General features: G+C 40.3%; 1 pseudogene; it reads left to right on the top strand.

The window, feature by feature from the left end:
* The window catches only part of LOC129555195 (nicotinamide/nicotinic acid mononucleotide adenylyltransferase 1-like), a 52,613-nt pseudogene that overhangs the window by 14,451 nt on the left and 19,768 nt on the right, over positions 1-18,394 (top strand).

Below are 18,394 nucleotides of genomic sequence, written 5' to 3'. Positions count from 1 at the left end.
GGCCAGGCATTTCCAAACACTGTTTCATTTAATTTTTTTCAATAATGCGCTAAAGTATATATCTTTATCCCTAGTTAAGAGATGTAAGAATGGTCTTTGAAAATTTAAGCAACTTGTAAAGTTGTAAGTAAATGGAGAACTTGGAATGGCTCGATGACCCCAAATTCCATACTCTCTCATGCTGGCAGTACTGGCTGTAGCCTCCCAAAGACTTTAAGGCAAGACTGTAATCTTCTAGAAGTGGTCCAGAGAAGGGTAGTGAAGTGCGGGAAGAATGAGACAGTGGAGAGTGTGAATAGCAGAGGAAAGGTAGGGCATGCCTGTTGAAGCGGGGAGGCAAAGGCAGGGCTGCATTTGGTGAGTCATGTGTGAGTGTGTGCATGTGTGTGTGGTGTGACAGGTAAGGATGGAGGTGGTGGGGAACTCAGCTCAGCAGGCACTGTGCTGAGCTTCGGTAAAGACTTGAAAACCAGACCAAAGAGTTTGAATTTGAAGTCAAATTTTGAATATGAGATTAAACTCTCCAGCCATCGGAGGATGGTAGGATTGGATTTTGATGGGAAAAATAAATTCTCAATGCAGCCACATTATAAGTAGTGAGAAATGGGGTTGTTCACTGACTATTTCAAAGTCCATCTATAATCATCTATTCCCAGATTCCTCTGCTATTTCAACGAGACTGGTTTACTCAGGTCTAAATGAAACCTACATGCTTGAGAACTCCCCTTGGAGAGGATTTCAAAGATCTCACATAAAGGGTATCATATTGGTTGAATCTGGAAAAAAGAATCAGAAAATAGTCACTTACCAGATATTTGCTCAGCATCTACAACTGCGAAGTTTTGTTCTAGACATGGTTGAGAACAAGACATATGCAGGAAAAAGTGTAACTAGACATACAGGGAAATCTTGATACATGATATCACAGCCATACAACAAGATACGTTCTGTTGCTATGAATTAATATAGAAAGTGGTCCATGAGATAGGACAGAATTGATAAGTGTCAAAGAGTGTCATGTAGCTGGGATAGGGCAGTGACGAGGGGTATCTGTTTTAGTTAGAACCAATGGAAAGATGTAAATGACACTCTTTTGTGAACTTAAATTCCCTGTATTTTACAGAAAGAAAAACTGAAAAAGATGAAGATAATCCTGGTGAAATGGATGATGATATTGAGGATGCCTGGGAAATAATGAGTCTGCCCAGTAACTGTTCTTTCCTTTTGAGCACAGAGAGCCTGAAAACTGACAGTAACTGAAGGACATTAAGCTGGTTGCAAACCAATATTTCATTTACTACAAATATTTTTCATGTTAATAAACTTTGACTAGTAGGATTCCTTGGGGCAGGGAGTATATATCCTGAAAAGAATATTGAAAGATTAGAGAAACATTCTTATTGCTAATGACTTGGTCAACTGAGAGTGGGTAATAGACTTCATTTCTGTTTATTATTAGGCATAACATGTTTTATTCCTTAGTGTAGAAAATATGAGCTTTTGATATCACTGCTTAGTATAACTTAGTATAATTGACTCTTCTGAGCCCTGTTTGAACTTAGTGATTCATCATTTTTCAAATTAGTAGGGACATGGTTAGGGTAATCTGAGTCTGTAATCAGTAAAACCTTCTGAATGCCTTCCACAATAATGGATTAGGCTGTCATTTGTAGTATCTCTTATTTCTGTTATCATCTGAGCTTAGGATGTCAATTTAAGCTCATTAGTTTAATTTTTAAGGTGTTCCTCTTTGCTTCCGACAGTCATAGGAAGCATATCCACTTGATACCTGCTGCCTTATTTGTTGAATTTGGCAGAAGTGACCCCCTTGTAAAAGACAAGATACTCAAGTGTCAAGCGCTTTCAGGGTCATCCATCTTCTTCAGCCCTTCCACCCACTGGGGCTGGACCACATGCACCCACCGTTCAGGCCCCGTCTCTGCTTTCTCTTTGTCATTATGCTGTTGTCAATTCCGCCGTTTATTCAGTGATTAATCATCATTTGGAAGGTTCTGCTGGGAGTCAACAGAAAGGGGAGTATTCCTGCAGGTGGTTTCTCTCTGATTAGTCAGAAGTGATAATGACTTGCTGCTGGGGTTTTGTCATAAGGAAGGGAAGACAGTGAATTCTTTTTCCTTTGCAGAAACACAATTGAATTTTATAAACCTGGGAAATAAACTTAATTGCACAAAGAACATTTGGATGGGTCTTTTAAAAGTGTCCCCCTGATTTCAGCTAAAGCACCTTTAGAATCACAACTTGCTTATAGTCTTACCATTAATATTATTTTAAATTTAAGGCATTAAGATGCACGTTCATGCCAACTTAAATGCCTAAAAATAACTCTGTGGAAGATGAGCTATCTAATGGTGTATCAGCAATCACTTCTCACTGAAGTAATATATTTAATATTTTTGACAGCCACAAGATGGATAATGTTGGTATTTAACTTGGTGCAGTATTACACTTTTATGTTATTTATTTAGGAAAAAATATCTCTGACGACAAAGATTTCAGTTGTATGGTTTAAAGATGACTGCTTCCATTGAAAAAAAGTGTTGAAAAGGATGGACATGCTAGAAAATTTTCCAAAGAGACTTGGGCTCTATAGAAAGCAGGGTGTCATTTTTGTGGTGGCAAACTGCAAGCAGTGAGGAAGTCAGCACACTTTTGACTGGTGGGGGGAAGTAAGAGACCCAGGGAGGGTGCGGAGGAAGATGGAGTGTCCTCAGCCTGCTTCCAGCCCGACCAACCTCCCCACCAATTATCATGCATGTGATTTCTCAGTGAGCAGGCAGGGTTTCCAGAACCAGAGGAATAAGTCCTTCAGTGGAGAGTGAAAAAGAGTCTGAGTGTGTGTGAACCTTTTTTTTTTTTTTTTCATTTCTCAGCTGATCAGTGTGAGGATAAGTGGACTCAGAGAGAATTACTCATTTCACTCTTACTCCCGTGGGCAAATTATTCAGAGATCCCGGATTCTGCTCTGTGGATTTATTCCTCGTTTTCATCCTCTCCTAAAAGTTTCTCTCAACTGACATGTCTGGATAGAGACTAAACATGTTGAGATTCTAGAACCAAATACTTACTTACTTTGAGTAACAAATGATCTTTTTTGCACCCTCCCTCCCCTTTGCCACATTTTGCTGGTGACTGAAATTTTCTCTTCGATCTATGCCCTCTTGGTTTGAGGCTGAGCTTGGTATTTGGAGCCCAGAAGCAATATCTGAAGGATTTCTGTGTAGGTGGAGTAAACAGTGGCCTGCTGGTGTGCACGGTGTATGTGTGTGTGTGCGTGTGTGTGAAGTGGGGAAGGGGTTTCTTTGTATGTGTGTGTTGTATGCTCATGTGTGTATAAAATGGGGACAGGATACAGCTGCCTTTTGGGCATGGAACTTGGGCTGGTACTGGGGCGATTTGCAATTCACAGCCTGAGCCACTCACTTCTTGACAGGCTGGTTCCGAGAACTGGGAGCAGATGTTGCCTGACAGGGAAATAGACAAGGGTGACAGCCACGCTGAGCTGCCAGTCTGGGAGGTGGTGGCTGAGAGTCCTGTGGTGGAGGATGGTTCTTGAAGAAATGGGTCAAGAGTAGCCAGGTGTGTGAGGGGCAGGGATAAGTTCAAGGAGCAGCCCAGATTCCTCTTCTGGGAAAACAGCGAAGTACTGAATACAAGCCTCTGTGTTCCCTCCTGACCTTCTAATCCCTCTTTCCCGATCTATCCCCTCTTGGAGACTTTCTCCACCCTGTATGTATGAGGCTGATGACAGCTTGAGTGTGATCTGTCTCAGGTGGAGATTGCTTTTGACTGTACATCATGAACTGGAGCGGTGATTCCCAAAGTGTGATCCCTTGACCAGCAGTGTTGGCATCACTCGGGAATCATTAGTAATGCAGTTTTAGGGCTCTAACACAAACCTATTGAAGCAGAAACTCTGAGAGTTGGGACCTGGCAATCTATTATAACAAGCCCTCCAGGTATTTCTGATGTATGATATAGTTCAAGAATCACTGACCTAAAGAGACCAAGTTATGATCCACTAGTATTTAGGTGCATTTGTCAATGGGTTGAGGCAAAGGGTACTAAGGAGCCCAGAACTTTAATTAGCCAGAGTATTTCAACTTCAGAAAAGCCAACTGTTGAAAACTTGAGCAGATGTGGTTTCCCTTTGTTTTTTCTAGCGCTCAGACTAGAATTTCTAATTGTTCTTCTGAAGTTGAAACATTGTCCTTTATAAGCAATTATCCAAGGTGTGAATTAGGGAGAAAGGGGACTTGTATTGATTAAGACCTGGTAAGCAAATGGTGCTAATAAAGAGTATTAGGATATAGGAAATTCCCCACAGTTACCCAGCTGTTTCTACTCCAGACCCCTGCTTCAGGACTGACACCAAGGATCATTTGATGAAAGAGAGTGGGACCTTCAGAAAATCAGGTGTGTGTCCAAAGTAGTGGTTAGTACACAGCAGTAGATCCTTACTAGATTCCTATGGAACTGAAACCTCCTTCACTTCAAGAGTTTCTTTGTAACTCTTCATTTATGCATTTATCTCAACCTTCTTGAACCTAATTTTATGGTTTATATAGGCTCTTGCAGTAACAAGTTGCAGATGAGGTAATACATTTACAACCCACAGTGTAAAGGAATGTGTCCCTTTATTTATCCTACAATGACCTCTTCCAAGTTTCAAGGGTGCTTATCTGAAATCTTAACTCTTGGGTTTGGGTGTTGATGCTTCCGACTTTGTCTGAGATAGTCTCTCTGTGATTGTGTAAAGATGAGTCAGTAGTACTGATCAGCGCTGCCACACCTTACCAGGCAGAAAAACCTCCAAGGAGAGGAACGCCATCTGACTTCACACTGGGGCTGGGCTTACGTCTACTAGACTTGGTGGACTTCTCCATCATGTGGTCACAAAGACCCCACTACGTTCCTCCCGAATCAGTGCCTCAAATTCCACTCTGGACACTCATTATTTTTTGGCTAAAACATGTCCTGTGCAAGTATTTTCTCCTACTAGATCTAACTTTCCTGAAAGCAAGGAGTATACATCCATCATTTTTTGTTAGTCCCCGGACCAAGACCATCCCCATGGAAAAGAAATGCAAAAAAGCAAAATGGCTGTCTGAGGAGGCCTTACAAATAGCTGTGAAAAGAAGAGAAGCAAAAAGCAAAGGAGAAAGGGAAAGATATAAGCATCTGAATGCAGAGTTCCAAAGAATAGCAAGGAGAGATAAGAAAGACTTCCTCAGTGATCAATGCAAAGCAATAGAGGAAAACAACAGAATAGGAAAAAGAAGAGATCTCTTCAAGAAAATTAGAGATTCCAAGGGAACATTTCATGCAAAGATGGGCTCAATAAAGGACAGAAATGGTATGGACCTAACAGAAGCAGAAGATATTAAGAAGAGGTGGCAAGAATACACAGAAGAACTGTACAAAAAAGATCTGCATGACCAAGATAGTCACGATAATGTGATCACTGACCTAGAGCCAGACATCTTGGAATGTGAAGTCAAGTGGGCCTTAGAAAGCATCACTACGAACAAAGCTAGTGGAGGTTATGGAATTCCAGTTGAGCTATTTCAAATCTTAAAAGATGATGCTGTGAAAGTGTTGCACTCAATATGCCAGCAAATTTGGAAAACTCAGCAGTGGCCACAGGACTGGAAAAGGTCAGTCTTCATTCCAATCCCAAAGAAAGGCAATGCCAAAGAATGCTCAAACTTACTGCACAATTGCACTCATCTCACACGCTAGTAAAGTCATGCTCAAAATTCTCCAAGCCAGGCTTCAGCAATATGTGAACCGTGAACTCCCAGATGTTCAAGCAGGTTTTCGAAAAGGCAGAGGCACCAGAGATCAAATTGCCAACATCCACTGGATCATGGAGAAAGCAAGAGTTCCAGAAAAACATCTATTTCTGCTTCATTGACTATGCCAAAGCCTTTGACTCTGTGGATCACAATAAACTTTGGAACATTCTGAAAGAGATGGGAATCCCAGACCACCTGACCTGCCTCTTGAGAAACCTGTATGCAGGTCAGGAAGCAACAGTCAGAACTGTACATGGAACAACAGACTGGTTCCAAATAGGAAAAGGAGTAAGTCAAGGCTGTATATTGTCACCTTGCTTATTTAACTTATATGCAGAGTACATCATGAGGAACGCTGGGCTGGAAGAAGCACAAGCTGGAATCCAGATTGCTGGGAGAAATATCAATAACCTCAGATATGCAGATGACACTACACTTATGGCAGAAAGTGAAGAGGAACTCAAAAGCCTCTTGATGAAAGTGAAAGAGGAGAGTGAAAAGGTTGGCTTGAAGCTCAACATTCAGAAAACAAAGATCATGGCATCTGATCCCATCACTTCATGGGAAATAGATGGGGAAACAGTGGAAACAGTGTCAGACTTTATTTTTGGGGGCTCAAAAATCACTGCAGATGCTGATTGCAGCCATGAAATTAAAAGACGCTTACTCCTTGGAAGGAAAGTTATGACCAACCTAGATAGCATATTAAAAAGCAGAGACATTACTTTGCCAACAAAGGTCCGTCTAGTCAAGGCTATGGTTTTTCCCGTGGTCATGTATGGATGTGAGAGTTGGACTGTGAAGAAAGCTGAGCGCCGAAGAATCGATGCTTTTGAACTGTGGTGTTGGAGAAGACTCTTGAGAGTCCCTTGGACTGCAAGGAGATCCAACCAGTCCATTCTAAAGGAGATCAGTCCTGGGTGTTCATTGGAAGGACTGATGCTAAAGCTGAAACTGCAATACTTTGGCCACCTCATGTGACAAGCTGACTCACTGGAAAAGACTCTGATGCTGGGAAAGGTTGGGGTGGGTGGAGAAGGGGACGACAGAAAATGAGATGGCTGAATGGCATCCCGACTCTGTGGACATGAGTTTGCATGAACTCCGGGAGTTGGTGATGGACAGGGAGGCCTGGCGTGCTGTGATTCATGGGGTTGCGGAGAGCGGACACGACTGAGCAACTGAACTGAACTGAACTGAACTCCCTGTTGTAGAGCCTGAACGACTAGATTTGCTTTGACTCTTTATGCATACTTGTGTACGTGTTTTCAGAGAAAGATAGCAAATTATTCATTTGTACCTGAGTATGAATAGGATGTGAGGGGGGATTTGGCTCTATGTTTGGAGGCAAATGATGGAAGCATGCTCCTTTCCTTCATGAAAGTTAAATCTAGCAGGAGAACAAACTTGTAAAGGAATTGCTTGACAGAGAGACATCAGTCTTCAGTGGTAGAAGTCTAGGCATTTCTGATCTGCCCAATTGATCTGGCCAAACAGAGGTGACTTTCCTCCTCCACTCCTCTAGGTAATGTCTGAGAGGAACCTCATTTTATAAAAAAAACTTTTGTTCAGTCAGTGAAAACCAGGAAGAGCAGGACAGCATGGGTGCTCTGGTGACTGGGAATAAAAGATGAGGATATGTTGAAATGAAGCTAACATTTATTGAGCATTTACTATGTACCAGGAACTCTTTAGTATGCTTAATATTTACTAGTTTCTTTCTCATTGTAACGTTATGAAGTTATCCTTTCTATCCCCATTTTGTAGATGAGAAAACCGAAGTGCAGAACCATTTAATAACTTGCCAAAGGAGACCTAGTTAGTGTGTGGAAAGGCTAGAATTCAAGATTAGACAATTTGGGACTTCCCTGGTGGTCAGGAATCTGTCTGCCGATGCAGGGGACATGGATTTGGTTTGATCCCTGGTCCAGGAAGATCCTGCATGCCAAAGGGCAACTAAGCCTGTGCACTCCAACTACTGAACAAACGCACGTGCTGCAACTACTGAAGCCCACACACCCTGGAGCCTGTGCCCTGCAACAAAAGAAGCCACTGCATTGGGAAGCCCACACAGCTCAACTAGAGAGTAGCCCCTGCTCACCACAACTAGGGAAAGCCTGAGTGCAGCAGCGAAAGCCTGTACACCAGTGAAGACTCAGCGCAGACAAAAATAAATGAATAGGTTAAAAAAAATCAAAAACAAACAGACAATTCAATTTCAAATCCTGGCTCTGAAACACTATGCTTTACTGCATCCCTGTAAGGGGAAAAGGGGCACAGAGAGGCAGGTTAGGGTTGAAAATGAGCTACTTCTATTTTGTCATTTTTGCCAAAGATGAGCCCAACACATCATGTAGCAGTTTTGCAGAGAATCAAGATTGGACCTCTCTGGGATTCTGAGAGGGAATGAATGAAACACATTCTCTGTGAGAACTCAGTTTGTCAGCTAGGTCACAGAAAAAGGGTTCTTTAGAGGGCGATCAGAAGCTTTTCAGCTCCTGCAGTGGTCCTCGCCTCTCCTGTTCACCTCTTCTTAATAATTTGATCAGTCCTCTGTGGAAAGCACTTAGTTGCTATGGCAATGAGTACTTTATAAATATTAATAGAATAAAGCCAAACAGAATATCACCCTGTTAATGCAGAGGCTCACAGAATTAGCCTTGAACATTGTGGTCTAATGATGTGCCACTCCATCATTTTGTTTTAAATCCTGAGAACACGTGTGCTAGCCTTGGACCTTGTAGTGATACGGAACAAAGATCTGGAGTAAAGGCTGATACGCTGCTTCAGAAGCCCTGATCCACCTCTTTCCAAGTGTTGTGTACATCATATACATTCACTGTTCCAAAGGTTTTAGTGAAACTTAGGAGAAACAATTGTTATTCTGGCTCCTTGATATTATCTTGGGAAACTTAACTCATGGGATTTTATCACTGAAGGCATATGCTGCTGCTGCTGCTGCGTCACTTCAGTCGTGTCCGACTCTGTGTGACCCCATAGACCGAAGCCCACCAGGCTCCCCCATCCCTGGGATTCTCCAGGCAAGAACACTGGAGTGGGTTGCCATTTCCTTCTCCAATGTGTGAAAGTGAAGTTGCTCAGTTGTGTCCGACCCTTAGCGACCCCACGGACTGCAGCCTACCAGGCTCCTCCATCCAGGGGATTTTCTAGGCAATAGTACTGGAGTGGCTTGCCATTGCCTTCTCCGACTGAAGGCATATAGATTCATCTAATTTAGAGAAAATTGGGTCTAACTAGGAGTCTTAAACGCGAATGTCTACAGAGTTGAGGTCACTAAAGTAAATGAGAAAGGCAGGCTTGCATAAAACAGTTGTGAGTGGTAGGCACTGTGGCGTGTCCAGAGTTTGGAATCTTTTCTAGATGCAGTGTGTATAGAAATATTCCAGTTATGGAAATACACACCACATATATGTGTATGTATGTATGTATGTATATATATGGGGTTTCCCAGGTGCCACAGTGGTAAAGAATCCACCTGCCAATGAAAGAGACACAAGTTCAATCCCAGGGTTGGGAAGATCCCCTGGAGTGGGAAGCGGCAACCCACTCCAGTATTCTTGCCTGGAAAGCCCGTGGACAGAGGAGCCTGGCAGGCTACAGTCCATGTGGTCACAAAGACTAGAACACGACCAAGTGACTGAGCACACATGCTCATATGTACATATATACACGTACATATAAGCTAAACACCTGTAATATCTCACATAAAGGTTAAATTGTGGGGAATTTGCTAGATAGATTCAAATTTATATTCTATTATTTGTCAAAAAGAAACAAGAAAATATAGTTATTGAGACTTAACATTCAGGTCTTCTGGTTTATTAAAATCTTGACTCTGAGAAGAAATACTATACCCTGATTTTCTAAGTGTATATGACTCATTTATTTTCTTCATTACCTAACAGGCTTTTTCCTAGTCAGTATCACTTTTTAAAATCACAATTAGCCTTCTCAAGATGGTACAAAGTCTTTTCAAAGCTGCTATTCTTCTCACAGACAAATCAAAATATTGTGAATAAATCTTTAAATAGTAGCTGTCTAATTCCATGGTTTAAGTTCAGTCTTTAGCACAATTTAAGCATCCAGTGCAGGCTCAGTAGTGAGATCATATCTCTGGAATTTTCTAAGACAATCTTGGTTTCACTAGTTCCTTGTTTTCATAAAAACCAACTATATTTTCTACTTTGGGGTTCAGAAAACCTGGTGACTGTACTTTTAATCTTTTTTCCTCCAGCATTTTTGAAGAAGATTTTTCTGTATGAGTAATTCACCCTGTTCATCTCTTAGTAGTTAAGTACCTAAAAAGGTAGTATTATTAAGTATTTGACATGTTAAGAATTACAGATGGTACAATATGCAAGTTGTTTTCGGTTTTGCCTTCAGGCTCCAAGTAGAACTGAGTCACCATACTTTAAAGTGATTTTGTTTATAGGATCTGTTTCATCAAGGAAACAAATAAATTTGTCACCCCTTCTTTAATTTTTATAGTTAAAATAAATGTGAAGTTTGCGTTTCTCCCAGGATAGAATAAATTATTGTTTTAGTTATCTTTTGCTCTGTATTAAATTATCCCAAAACTTAGTGGCTGAAAATAACAACAAACATTTATTATCTCACTGTTTCTATGGGTCAGAAAATTTGGAAGTGGCTTGTTGAGATGGTTCTGGCTCAAGATTTCTCATGAGGTTAGAGTTATATGTTGCCTAGGGTACCAGTCATGTGAAGCCTTGACTGGGGCTGGAGGATTCAATTCCAAGATGGTTCAAAATGGCAAATAAGTGCTAACTGTAGGCAAGAGACTTAACTTCTTACCATAGGGACCTCTCTACAAGGCTACTAAAGTGTTCACATGACACTGTCACTGGCTTTCCCAGATACAGTGATCTAAGAGAGAATAAGACAGGAACTCAAACATCTTTTATGGATCTAACCTCAGAAGTTATAAACCTTCAGTTACCCAGAAAACTAAAAATAGAACTACCATTTGATTCAGCAATCCCACTCCTGGGCATATACTCAGACAAAACTATAATTCAAAAGGATACATGCACCCTTAGGTTCATAGCAGTGCTATTCACGATAGCCAAGACATGGAAACAACCTACATGTCCATTGCCTGACGAACAGACAAAGAAGATGTGGTATATATACACAATGGAATACTACTCGGCCATTAAGAATACTACTTGGCCATTAGAAAGGATAAAATGCTATTTGCTGAAGAATGAAAGCAACTAGAGATAATCATATTTTTTTTGAGACAATCTTATTAAGTGAAGTAGTCAGAATGAGGAAGACAAATACTATACAATATCACTTATATGTAGAATCTAAAATATGGCACAAAAGAACCTATCTACAAATAGAGACAGACTCACAGCATAGAGATCAGACTAGTGTTAGCCAAGGGGGAGGGGTGGAGGGAGAGAGATGGACTAGAAATTTAGGGTTGGTGCAAACTATAAAATTGAGAATGAATAAACAAGGTACAGAGAAGCATATCTCATCTCCTGGAATAAACCATAATGGAAAGAATATAAAAAAAGAATATCTAAGTGTGTAGCTGAGTCACTTTGCTGTACAGCAGAGATTGGCACAACATTGTACATAAACTGCACTTCAATTAAAACCAGTCATAATGTTTCATTTACACAATATCCTATTTTACATACAAGTTAGCCCTGTTCAGTGTGGGAGAGGACTATACAAGGACATGAACACCAAGGGGTGAGAATTGGTGGCATCTTGGAGACTGACTTCCACAGATACTCATTTAACAATTCCTAATTGAATATTGTCAGTGTGACAGATAGGAAGAAATACCAAGTGTGGTTCTGCCTTTGTAGGGCCATAGAGACCAGGAAAAGACACTAGCCATCAAAGACAATGCATGTTAAACAAGTGGTAGTCATTTCAGGCAACAGTATCTATTGAGAGTGAGCCTACATGGAAACGGTCAGTGAAGGTTTCAAGGGCAAGTGTGATGCTCCTGAAGTTGGAAGGTGGATGAGTGATTAGAAAAAAGAAGGCTCTTGTTCTTCCTACTTCCTTCTCTGAGCCACTAACCATTCTTAAAACAAAATACCAAATTATATCCCCTGGGGTTTGTTGGTTCAAGCAAAGATGACATTTACTCTCTTTCAGGGACTGTTTTAAGAGTTCTACCTATACACCTATACGGTTTCATTTACTCCCCACAACTTTGAGAGATGGGTTCTTTTTTTATCCCTGTTTCTCAAGTGAGAAAACTAAGGAATAGAGATGTTAAGTGATTCTGTAAGGTTACTCATGACGTAAATGGTGAAGCCAGGGTTTTGACTCAAAAAGTCTAAAGAAAAAGAAAGTGAGTTATCTGGAGAATGCTGGAGTTCCTCCAAGGAGCCAAAGACAGATGAATAACAAGGGCTATGGAAAACAAGTGTCACAGTAGCCCTGGGAATCGCGTTTGCACGAATGCATAGACAAGTTCTTCAGGGTGAGACGTCACATGAACTTGCTTCATTGTCCTTGTTCTGAGTTCCCAAAAGAATCTGATTGGTCCAGCTTGTGTCATGTGACCACTCCAGTGGAGGAGACAAGAGAGTCCTTAATTATCAGTCTCTCAGAATCTGAAGAAATGGAGAAGGGCTGACTCCAAGAAAGGTAGCCCAGAAAGATACCTCTTTTTAAACCCAAATAATTCTCTATTTTTAAAAATTTGTATTTTAAAGAACATGAGACTCTGAGTCTTAAACACTATCCTATTTATTTTTAATTTCTTTATGCTGACAATGTTGTTGGAGATGATGATACCATATTTCAGGGGGAAAATAGCACAATAATTGCCTTAGGCACTGAAATTGTTTTCTCAGAAAGGTACCTAATTTATCTTTGGGTTTCTGATGTGTTTGGGTTTCTAATTAGTTTGCCTGAGATTTTCCAGAATGCTGTCCTCTGGAAATGACCATTATCTCTTCCTGCTCAGAAACAATAGTTATCTAGAATTTCCCAATAATTTTTTTCATGATATTTCCCAATTTTTTCCATAGTATATACCCATTTATAATTATTATTTATTTTTATCTATAATAATCTGTTTAGAAATTGAAAAATCTCCATCACTAAACCAAAATCTTTACTAGCACTTATAAAACAAAATTTCTCAAACTCAGCACTATCGAAATTTTAGAAGGGATCAGTTCAGTTCAGTTCAGTCGCTCAGTCGTGTCCGACTCTTTGCGACCCCATGAATCACAGCACGCCAGGCTTCCCTGTCCATCACCAACTCCCAAGGTTCACTCAAACTCACATCCATCGAGTCGGTGATGCCATCCAGCCATCTCATTCTCTGTCGTCCCGGTCTCCTCCCACCCCCAATTCTTCCTAGTATCAGACTCTTTTCCAGTGAGTCAACTCGACGCGTGAGGTGGCCAAAGTATTGGAGTTTAAGCTTCAGCATCAGTCCTTCCAATGAACACCCAGGATTGATCTCCTTTAGAATGGACTGGTTGGATCTCCTTGCAGTCCAAGGGACTCTCAAGAGTCTTCTCCAGCACCACACTTCAAAAGCATCAATTCTTCGGTGATCATCTTTCTTCACAGTCCAACTCTCACATCCATACATGACCATGGGAAAAACCATAGCCTTGACTAGTTGGACCTTGGTTGGCAAAGTAATGTCTCTGCTTTTTAATATGCTATCTAGGTTGGTCATAACTTTCCTTCCAAGGAGTAAGCGTCTTTTAATTTCATGGCTACAATCAGCATCTGCAGTGATTTTGGAGCCCCAAAAAATAAAGTCTGACACTGTTTCCACTGTTTCCCCATCTATTTCCCATGAAGTGATGGGACCAGATGCCATGATCTTTGTTTTCCGAATGTTGAGCTTCAAGCCAACCTTTTCACTCTCCTCTTTCACTTTCATCAAGAGGCTTTTGAGTTCCTCTTCACTTTCTGCCATAAGGGTGGTGTCATCTGCATATCTGAGGTTATTGGTATTTCTCCCATAATTCTTTCTTATTGGGCTTTCTTCTTCAAATGCATGCCTGTGCATTTCAGTATGTTTAGCAGTACCCTTGTTCTCATCTCACTAGATGCTAACTATTGTTGTTCAGTCCTCAGTTGTCTGACTCTTTGCAACCCCATGGAGTACAGCACGCCAGGCTTCCCTGTCCTTCACTATCTCCTGGAGTTTGCTCAAACTCATGTCCATTGTGTCAATGATGCCATCCAACCATCTCATCCTCTGTCATCCCCTTCTCCTCCTGCCTTCAATCTTTCCCAGTATCAGGGTCTTTCCAACAAGTCAGTTCGTTGCATCAGGTGGCCAAAATATTGGAGCTTCAGCTTCAACATCAGTCCTTCCAATAAATATTCAGGGTTGATTTCTTTAGGATTGACTGGTTTGATCTCTGTGCAGTCCAAGGGACTCTCAAGAGTCTTCTCAAATACCACAGTTCAAAAGTATCAATTCTTTGGCTCTCAGCCTTCTTCATGGTCCAACTCTCACATCCATACATGACTACTGGAAAAACCATAGATTTGACTGTATGGACCTTTGTCAGCAAAGTGATATCTCTGCATTTAAATATGCTGTCTAGGTTGGTCACAGATTTTCTTCCAAAAAGTGTGCATCTTTTAATTTCATGGCTACAGTCACAATCTGCAGTGATTTTGGAGCCCAATAAAATAAAATGTGTCACTGAATTCAATTTTTCCCCATTTATTTGCAATGAATCACACTGCCTAGGTGTTTTATAAGTCTTATAAGTCTGGACTTCCTAAATAAAAGTTTTGAAGAAGATAATTAAGTGGAAAAGTCCTTAGATGTAAATGTGGTTCTAATTTTACTTCTCCCATCAGTCTAGCTTTGTGACCTTGGGCAGGTTGCCTAATTGCTGAGGCTCACTTAATTTATGAAATGGAAATGATTTTACCTGCTCCACAACTACCTTACAAGGATATTGAGGTTGTTAACTGAAATAATGGATATAACTGTATTTGACAATTTTAAAAGCACTATACAACTGTAATATGCTGGCATTATCAACATTAAGAATAATATATAATAAATACATACTTCTTGGGGCTGTATTTTTACGTATCTTTGTATCTGTAGAAACTACCACATGTCTAAATATCTGTAAGGACCTTCACAAGTGATAGCTGGTGATGCTGATATGAAGTATGAATCTCATTCATTATATAAACTTAACTCTGATTATACACTAGTCAATGAATAGTTGTAAAATCAAATTGAATTTCAGATAATCACCCAAGAAGTCTGTATTATTACTTATGCATATGAATGCTGACACCTTCTGAAGCTATGAGATGTAAATATTCTATATGAAACATATTGGGGTATCATATAGGATACTTATGGTGTCATGGATTTTTATTGACAACATTAAAGAATATTTTATTTTATACAGCAGCACAGTAAATAAGATGGAAATTCTGGTAAGAGTTCACTCTGAAGTATATTAAGAGAAAAAGTAATGTGCACTTGGGCAGATTCATTTTCTTTTTCGTTTTTACTATAAAAGAGACAAATTCTCCAGAATACAGGAAGAGATTAATCTAAAAGACTTGTCTTTCTCAGATCCTTGAGTTTTAAAAATTGTTTTAACCAAGGTATAAACTCAGCTGACTAAAACTTGTTATTGCAAAAGTCACAGTTGGTTTTGCCCTCCTGATATTGGCCTATTTCACAGTAATGCTAAAATTCAACACCATGGTAACAAATTTGTTTTACTAAAAATATTGAGATAACACAAATAAGACATTAAGCAAACTCATGCATTAGGTGAGTTGACCTTTCTTGAAAAATAAATATTAAGGAAATATTTAAAGGAGTCCCTTTCCCTCCCTCACCTTAGAGTTCACTTCCAGTCAAATATTGCTTTTGCTTGAAAAGAATTAGGTTAATACCTGATAAATGTGGCAGTAAATTTTTACTACATATAATTAAGTTGTAAAACTAAATGGACTTTATGGGTATAATTTCCAATACAAGCTTTTATATTTTTAATGAAAAATAATTGACTAGCTCATTGTACTAAATACTATACTAGTAATAGAGCTTTGAAACTATTCAGTTTGTTTTTCAAAAATGAGAAATTTAGAATGAGATTTAAGTCCACTTAAAAAAAGTGATGTGCACAATATTTAATTAACAGCACTGAAATTTTTCTCTACATAAATTCAGATTCAGAGTGCATTTACTGACCATCTTCTGTGTTAGCTTCTTCAGATGTACTCACTTAATCTTCTAACAACTGACTGCTTGTATCTTCATTAGAAAGAATAATCTGAAGCTCTTCAAGGTAAAGAAACTTGCCTAGAGTTACTAAGTTTTAATAGTGCTAAAATTGGGTTACCAGATTTCCTTATTGTGAAGTCGATACCCTTGTAAGTACACATAGTCAGGGTACTGGGAACCTGGGTACCATTATGGTAGTACCAACTTTCCTGAGTCTAATGTGCTAAGATCTGTGGACCTCATGCTGGACCAGCTAGACATGCCTATAAACTCTAAACTCCCATAAAGTTTCTCTGACCTTGACAAAAATAACTATTACTCTTGGCATGCCTATTTAAAAATGGCTAATTTTTAATTTCAAGATGGTGGGCTGAACTCATAATTTTATTGGTTAAAATTGGTTAGTTTCTTCCTGTATTATCTTGCAGAGGACAAGTGTGAAATGTTCACTGGGTTGAGTTGAAGCTAAAACCTCACTTCAGTCACTCATTCATCTGCATGCTTCTAGTTACAAATACAAATCGATCTGGTTCTGTCAAAAAGTCCATTTGAAAAGAGGTACTAGACGTACACTATGATCAGAAATGGGTAGAAAATAATTTTTTAAAGTAACCAAGAATCTTGGCTTTCTTTGGTTAAAATTGGCTTAACCTGTTTAAGTTTACACTGCTTAACCTGTAGTATAAACATACTAGGAGCTCTTAGACAGGGTTAAGGAGGAGGGTAAGGGTAGATAGGATGTAATGATTTGGCGAGCTCTAAGGTCCGTCTAGTCAAGGCAATGGTTTTTCCCGTGGTCATGTATGGATGTGAGAGTTGGACTGTGAAGAAAGCTGATCGCCGAAGAATCGATGCTTTTGAACTGTGGTGTTGGAGAAGACTCTTGAGAGTCCCTTATACTGCAAGGAGATCCAACCAGTCCATTCTAAAGGAGATCAATCCTGGATGTTCATTGGAGGGACTGATGCTAAAGCTGAAACTGCAATACTTTGGCCACCTCATGCGACGAGTTGACTCACTGGAAAAGACTCTGATGCTGGGAAAGGTTGGGGGCAGGAGGAGAAGGGGACGACGGAGAATGAGATGGCTGGATGGCATCACCGACTCTGTGGACATGAGTTTGAGTGTACTCCGTGAGTTGGTGATGGACAGGGAGGCCTGGCGTGCTGTGATTCATGGGGTCGCGGAGAGTCGGACACGACTGAGCGACTGAACTGAACTGAACTGAACTGAAGGTGACACCATCACTTCAAATTCAAGAGAAATCGGGTCTAAGCAAAATCTAGTCCAATACAGCAAGAATTAGACACAGGGGTCAGGGCTGTGACAGCGCTTCTCAGCCAATCCACATCTAAGCATCTAGTAGACGTCCCAGTGGAGTTAGGGAAGTTGTATAGGTATTATTATTTGCTTATCTGGTATCCTTTATGTCTTTCTTACTTGTAGATGGTGATAGAAATGGATAATCATCTGTAATATGCATTTCCTCATCTTCAAGAACTAGAATTCCTCCCAAACTAGCTAGTTATGGCCACCTAGAATGTATTTCTCAGCCTCCTTTTCAGCAAAGTGTGCCTGTGTAACTAAGATCTAGTTAATGGTATGTAAGCAGAGAGATACATGGAACTGTCAGAAAGTGTCTTTAAGGTCTCCAGCTTCTCTTTATTCTAGCTAGTTGAACTAAAGATATGAATGCTGAAACAGGGGCATCCATAGTGTGTTATGGACTGGATATTTGTATCCCCTAAAATTCATATGTTGAAGCCCTAACTCCACTGTGATGGGATTAGAAGAGATGACTTTGGGAAGTTTTAGATAAGGTCATGAGGGTGGAGCCCCCATCCTGGGATCAGTGTTCTTACAATAAGAGGAAAAGAGATCAGAGCTCTCTTTCTGTATACACACAGAAGATCATGTGAATGCATTGCAAGATGGTGACCACCCACAAGTCAGGAAGAGGGCAGCCACCAAGAACCAAATCTGCTAGCACACTGATCTTTCTTCCCAGCCTCCAGAACTTTGAGAAATAAATGTCAGTTGGTTAAGCACCAAGTCCATGGTATTCTGTTATAGCAGCCCAAACTGATTAAGACAACACAGAAATCCCATGTTGAAGATGGTTGAACCAAAAGGTAAAAGGAACCTGCTGCTGCTGCTAAGTCACTTCAGTCGTGTCCGACTCTGTGTGACCCCATAGACAGAAGCCCACCAGGCTCCCCCGTCCCTGAGATTCTCCAGGCAAGAACACTGGAGTGGGTTGCCATTTCCTTCTTCAATGTGTGAAAGTAAAAAGTGAAAGTGAAGTCGCTCAGTC

This window comes from Moschus berezovskii, chromosome 12 (genome assembly GCF_049115385.1).
Source record: "Moschus berezovskii isolate FMDL1 chromosome 12, NW_MosBer_1.0, whole genome shotgun sequence".
Lineage (NCBI taxonomy): Eukaryota > Metazoa > Chordata > Mammalia > Artiodactyla > Moschidae > Moschus > Moschus berezovskii.
The sequence above is the reverse complement of the archived record's forward strand: the minus strand, read 5'-3'. Positions and strand labels throughout refer to the sequence as shown.